Consider the following 7,015-nt stretch of genomic DNA (forward strand, 5'->3'; position numbering starts at 1 on the left):
CAAAGGCTGCAAATCTGGCTACATGAAGTCGAGAACAATGCTGATCTGTGCTTCCTGAAAAAAATGCTTCTGGGAGACCTTTGCCAGTGTCTTTCCATGTGCAGTTGTAAGGATCTAAAGTTGCTAGGATATCTAAAATACAGTAGCCATCCCTGTTAAAGACATTTAAAATGTATCTGGTGGTGTAGCTCACTGAACTACCTCTTGCCTCTGCCAGCCTCTGGTGATTGCCACAACGTGTCTGGTAAAAATTTCAAAACAAAGTATGGAGAAACACTTAGCAGTTCCTTTTGGTGCTGTGGTAACTCTGTCCTCATCCAAACGAGCTAGCAGGAGAGCTTTGCTCCATTTCAAGGGCACAACCTGCTAATGGAGAGAGCTCTTCCAGCAGTCCTTCTGCATATAGCTTCCTTTCAGAACTGGAGACTTGCATGTCTCTGTGCTGGAAATCCTTTACAGATGCTGGGGCTCAGTAAACAGGGCAAATTGTTTCTTCTGGGTGCTCGAGCATCCTGTGTAGCCTCTTGCATTCGTCACTGCAAGCTGTTTGAGAAGAAGGAAAGCTCAAAAAGAGGTGCTACAGAAAGCATACTTGTTAATAGTTTTCCCTTATATCCACTCAGCAATTTTCTCATCTGAATTGAAGCCAAATATATCTAAGTTTAGCTGGGCCCTTGTGATAGTAAAGGCAGTGTTTTCCTGTAGGCAGGATGGGCTGCTGGGGACGTGGAGCACAGCCTGTTGATCCAAGCTGCCATTTGTGGATATGACTTACTTTAGACTGATTACAGTTTCAGCAGAAACCCCACTTGGGAAACCACACAGTGTGCAGGTAATTGGAAACAGAGCCTGGCACAAGCATCTTTTAAAGTTTAGAACTGGCCTTTGAATTTGTAAATAGAACAGGCCTGTGACTGCAGTAAAAACGGTGGCTGCCCCAGTAAATTTCAAGAAGGAAACAGAGACATTATTGTTTTCTCTCTCCCCATATAGTTTGTTTGTTTGTTTCTCCCTTTGATCTAAGAAAATTCTAGGACAGCTCCTTTAATTAAAGGGCAGTAGACAAAGCTTTGTCTGCAGGGCAATGTTTGTGTTGATGCACACATCTAAGCTTACAGGCTCTGTTTTTTCTCCACCTTTTTGTTCTGTAGAAAAAGAAATTTCTGTTTAGAAAAGCAAGACACTTTTCGTATGACCTTTTTAAAACTTATAATTTCCCCTGTTTTAAAGGATGCCTCCCATCACTTCCAAGAATTTGTATCTAGGCAAATGACTTTCTTTCTGGTTTTTGCACTTTTCTTTCTGTTTTATTCACTGGTGAGTTTATGAGCTCAGAACTCATGGTAATACTTTACAAAATTATATATAGGAAACATAAATTTTACTTCTTTGTCTGTTGTTAAGTAACTGGGATTTCAGTAATTTTCTTAGCTTTTGTGCTACTTCTCCATCTTTCACTGTTCTTCTCTTTTCTGCTCATACACAACTCCTTTTACTACTCCTTAAAATGCCAGATGTGATCACAGTTGTTTTCAGCTGTATTTTCAGAAGAGATTACATCAAATGTTTTATTTTTCACTAGTGACAGGGACACCTTTCAGCTAAAGAAAGGATCATCTGATTCACCCTGGAAAATATGACTCTTCAAAACCATCTGTGGCTAAACTCCTACTCATTCAGCATCTCCTAGGTGACAGTGACTGCATATACTCCACAGTAACTTAAAATAAAATATCCCATGGTTACAATCACTACTTGAAATATGATGATGATAGCAAGGTTTGATATCTAGCCCAAAAAGCTTCAAGAGACTACTGGGATTGTGAACACTGTTTTTTAATGCAGTTCAAAGTTCTGTGTAAGACAGAGTTTGGATACTAGTGCAGTATTTTAAGTTAGGTCATCTATCTGACCATGGCAAACATCAGTGGAACAGAACTGGGAAAAAGAGGGGCAAAAAAATCAATCAAAAATATCTCATGATAAACTGTATTTGGAGTCTTTTGATGAATGTTTATCTGTTAAAAAATCAAGTATTTCCAGAGGTAAGTTACTTACTATGGGATGTTAAGATCTGGTTATTGTTACAGAGATGCCTCTGCCCAAATTAAGGTGCAAAAGAGACTGTATCCTGAAAGTCAATAGCATGGATTTTATTTAACAGTAAATGTGAGAGGGGGGAGAAAGAGGGAGGGAGAGAGAGGAAAATAGGATAGGGGTGGGGGCAGTGAAAGAGTGACAGAGAGGCAGGTTAAGTGGAAAACTCACCACTGTGGATCCCAGCAGCATCCCATTGATCCTCTTCTGGTCTTCTCGGTGGTGAGGGTGCCACAAAACACAGAGTTCAGAGGGTTAATGTGTATTCAGGCTTGCTGGGAACACCCAGTGCCATCTCTTGCCATGGATTCTGGATCGGTTGCATCACTTTGCATCACGCGCAGTCCTCTGGTGCAAGGCCTCAGGAATGAGTCTGGGGGTGCTTTGGGGTCTTTGATGGTTTATGATCCCTCCTCAGCTGCCTCTCATGTGAGTGACCATGGATGTGGCCTTGGTGGTGTGGGGGTTTTACAGCTGAGCCAGTTTGCGTAGGGGACGGGGGGTGTTCCCTCTGACCAGGGATTACACCACACAACGAAAAACTCTCCTCTTCCCACCCTGGCCTAAGGAAAATGTGTGCAAACCTGGCCTCAGCAAATGAGTCTGTGGATTATGGCCTCCCTCACCCCAAACCCTGCCAGAGCTGGTTTTCAGGACAGCTATTGGGTCTGCCTTTCCTTGTGCATACATTCCTCTCCTTAGACACAAGACAATTTGACAGCAGTACCACCCTTCTCTCAAGTTCCTGTTAGGTGGCTTGACTCCCAGTCCACTTCCAGTCAGGAGGCATATTCAGACAGGGAGCAGGCTTTAGTGGTCACAGCTTCTTTATACAATTTTGCCATAATGGGCAAAGTCCTTTTAAAAAAATGTTTAAGCCATTAACCATAAGATTTCAGTTTCTCACATGGGAGGAAACAGAACTATTGCTGCACTGCTAGTAGGTGGCATATAAACCTAAATGAAGCAGGTGATAGTAAAGCAAAAGACAGATGAAATTTGCATAAACATGCGAGCTGGTGGGTTGGATGACAAATAATGAAGCGATAGCGGCAGTGCAGAGGTGCCAGGACAGGCAGGAGGATAATGATCTCTCCCAGCAGATGAGATGTGACTTGAGCACAAGCATGGAGGGGAGACAAGAACTGTGCTCTGACAGAAGGCCTGTTCTCACACCCAGCCTGCAGTTTCCTTCACTAGCATTGCTAACTGCTACTCTAGTAAATTCTACTTGGCATAAACAAAGTAGAGACTTGAGAGAGAGGGATGAAAGGTTTATAGTCTGTTTGAGAGCTGTGCTCAGCTTCTGTTCAAGCACCTCTCCTGGGTCACATATTTGGCTTGCTGTTACCTATTGCACCTCCTTGAAACAAGAAAACACACTGTAATTTCAGAATATGGAGGATCCGAATGTGGAGGAAAACATGAAATGCTTAAAAAAAATGAAAATGCTTTGGTTTTCACTTTTTTGAAGATTTGAAAGAGCTTGTAATTTTGGATGTGGGCAAAACAGTATTGAGCATTATCCATTGTAGAGTTAATACAAATTGAAAAGCACTGATGGAGTAACATTCAGTCAGTTAGAAATCGTGTGGGAGGAGGGTGTCAAACCTGTCCTGTTTTTACCTCCAGTCTATCCCAAGTGTTTAAATCCAGAGCTGAAGGGGGCTGTCAGACAGCCCTGGCTCGATGTCTCCAGCAGCCTGTGATAAGCAGGGAGAGGGGCTGGGAGCTGGGCTCTGCTCTTCCCGGTTCTGCTTCCTCATGGATTCATTGAGCTCCTAGAGGGCTGCTCCCAGCTGTCCCCACCACGGCAGCAGCAGAGGACAGGGGAGCTCAGGGCAGCAGGCAGGGAGAGGCAGGAGGCTGCAGAGGCAGAGGCATTGCCTGTGTGGGCTTGTTCACCTGCACAGGAAACAGCCACTCATGGTCCTTGTCACAGCTCTACACCCTGTTTACAGGATGGAGGACATGTCTGGTGCCAGGCCCAATGGCTCCACACTGTTTTCACTCTCTGGGCTATATTTGAAGCAGATCAGCTTTTATAATCATGCTTAGAGTACCCAGTTCTGCAGAAGGCTGCAGCTCCCTGTGGCATCGGGTACCCCTGACAACCTCAATCCCTCCCCATCACCTCCATTTCTCCTACACTTCTTCATGGCAAGTTCACAACCCTTATTTAAGCCTATACTGGATGGTGCTGCTCTTCCTAGGAGAACTCTGATGCCTCCTACCCCTACAGCTGGGTAACTTGTCCAGACTCATGATTTATGCAGAGGTAACATGGACATCTGTGAAACATAAGTCAGCTGATTGTGGGAATGGCCTGGTTAAGATGGAGTGAGTTAGACTGGCAGAAAGTTTCTCTGTTTGTGTGATTGTGATCAGTGAAAAAGGTAATACTGTAATTAAGGAGACAATTTTTCTGCCAGGGTAAGGTGCAGTTCACTTGGGGAGTCTTTATGGCAGAGCTAACTAGGAAAGATGGTATGAGCAAAACCTTAGAGCTTAAGTCACCAAAATGCTTGGATATGATAGTACTCCAGATTATTTTTTAAAAATCCTGAAGGAGTCACCAATACCTAACTCCAATGGCTACTTTCCAAAATAGACTATGAAGTTATTTCCCTCATACAGGCCATCAGATGTTTCATTATTTCATACCATATGCAGCAGTTTGCTCAGAAAAGACTGAGAAAGGCATTTAAAAACACTTTTCTGCAAACTGCAAGGTTGCATCGACAGGATGTGATGGTAAGAGTTCACATTTCCCTAGGCAGAGAAAAGGGATGAAGCTGTTCTTCTCTCATATGCAATAAAGCACTGATAATTGCCTCTGATAGACAGGATTAATCTCTCTCCCTGCATTTTGTGCAGCTCTTGACCCCAAAAGGAGGTTCTGAGGGGTCTGTCTGAATGAAAGATTAGTTGGTGGACTGGGAGATCATGCAAATGGGGAGCTGTATGAGAGTGTTGCATGTTTTCAGTCGTGCCCAAGGAGGCATTTATGTTCCCAGGGCATGTGGACTCATTCTGTGGTGCAGTGGAGATGAGTAAGTTTTGTGTGCCTGGAAAAAATCTCATGTTGATGAATTAGCTTCATGGAATCATTCAGATTGGAAAAGACCCTTAAGATCATCACAGTGATTGATATATTTATGGGGGGGGGGCAGTGAGCACAAAACTGGGTTTGTCACAAATCTTGTTTCTATTTGGAACAGAAGTACTCTGGTTCACTGGGATTTACTGTGCACATTCATACCTTGTATCTGCTGCCTGAAAAGACTTTTTCAATTTGATACTGCCTCTGTTTCTTTAAAATCTGTGGAACTTGTTCTGCCATACAGTTTCTTAATAGTGTTGTCTCTAACATATCTCCTAGTGCCTTTTGTACTTTAAGAAGTTTAAAATCACATTGTCCTGGACTCTTCAAATTGAAGAGCATCTCATCCTTTTTTTATGACAGTAAGATGATGCTGAAAGATTTAGGGCATGAGAGACAAGATATAAAATGTGCTGGACACTGCTGTTTGCTGCAAACAGATTCAGAGTCTGGTCCCTCTCTCAGCTGCTTATGCAGCAGTGTTTTAATGCAAAAGGCTCAAGAGCCCCAGGATCTGAATAAAAGCCAACACAATTTATTCTTGCTCAGCTGTGGACCACAGGCACTGCAGGCAGTGGTGTCTCTTGTCATCCCTCTGATCCAGAGTTTGCATTCCTCTCAGCAGAGAAGCCCAGTTGCTGCAGTGCATGTCTTGCTTAACAAGTGAAGTCAAAATGCAGCAGCAGCACAGTGTGGTATGCAGGATTAAGCTTATATTGAGCTTTGCTATGCTAGTTTTCCTTCAGCTGTAATTCCTACCATCTTCACTGACTGCTGTGAGCTCCTCTGGCATCCCATGTTGGGTCACTGGTGTGGCCAAATGAGGCCATCACTGGAAGCTTGGTGCAATGATCAGAGTGGCAGCTGTATCTGTTATTTTCTTACTCAGCTCTCAGGGCTCTCCTCTGCTGTGTCCTCTCACAGCAGCTTCTCTTGCTGCCTCAGATTTGCGGTGAGTGACGCTGCTCATCTGCCAGGCTGGGCCCCTGCACGCAGGATGCTTCCTCCTTGCTGACAGCTTGCCTAGGAGGGATTTTGTGCTGCAGAACCTGGAAAAAAATTAGAAAAACCAGAAGAGATAAATGTTGCCCTTCCTCCTTTGTCCGTGTGTGAAAATGAGCATTTGGGATCCTGCCTCTGCTGCCACACAAAAGAGCCTTTCTCTCTGCCCATCCCCAGGCTGAGTTTCCTCACTGGTCCCACTGTTCTTCTCTCTGGATGCCATTCAAGAGTAACTAAATGTCCTCTGCTGTTCAGAGGGGTCACTGCATCTTACATAAAAACATCATGTCTTTAAAACCTTAACCAATTCGTCAAAGTCATTATTCTGTGTAACACTGAGAGGTTTTCTCTGCATTTGAATAGCTTTACCAATGCTTAAAGAGTATTGTATACTACCATACACATGCATTATCTTTCTTCCTATATACATATAAAATATCTTTGACCTTTAAGTAGAATAGCTGCTGTGTCAGCAGATGCTTGTGCTTAGCTTAACAGTTTGTGCCAGCACAGACTTACTGCTGAAATGCTGTACCCAGGTGAGACAATCGAGAACAGGTTTTTTTTTTACTGTAATTAGATTGAATTTCACCAGTGGGATTCAGTGAGATTATTCCATGTGGAAACTAAGCATATGTCCATGCCTCAGTGGTGCCATATTTGCAGACAAGCACAGAAAGAGAAATACCTTAGGGAGAAAATATCATCTAATGACTTATACATATATTAAAAATGTGTATTTTCTTGGTAACTTGGCTACAGCAGGTCAGAACTAAATGAAATGCCTTATCCTTATATTTTTAGCTCTCTCAG

This window comes from Melospiza georgiana, chromosome 3 (genome assembly GCF_028018845.1).
Source record: "Melospiza georgiana isolate bMelGeo1 chromosome 3, bMelGeo1.pri, whole genome shotgun sequence".
In the NCBI taxonomy this organism is placed as follows: domain Eukaryota; kingdom Metazoa; phylum Chordata; class Aves; order Passeriformes; family Passerellidae; genus Melospiza; species Melospiza georgiana.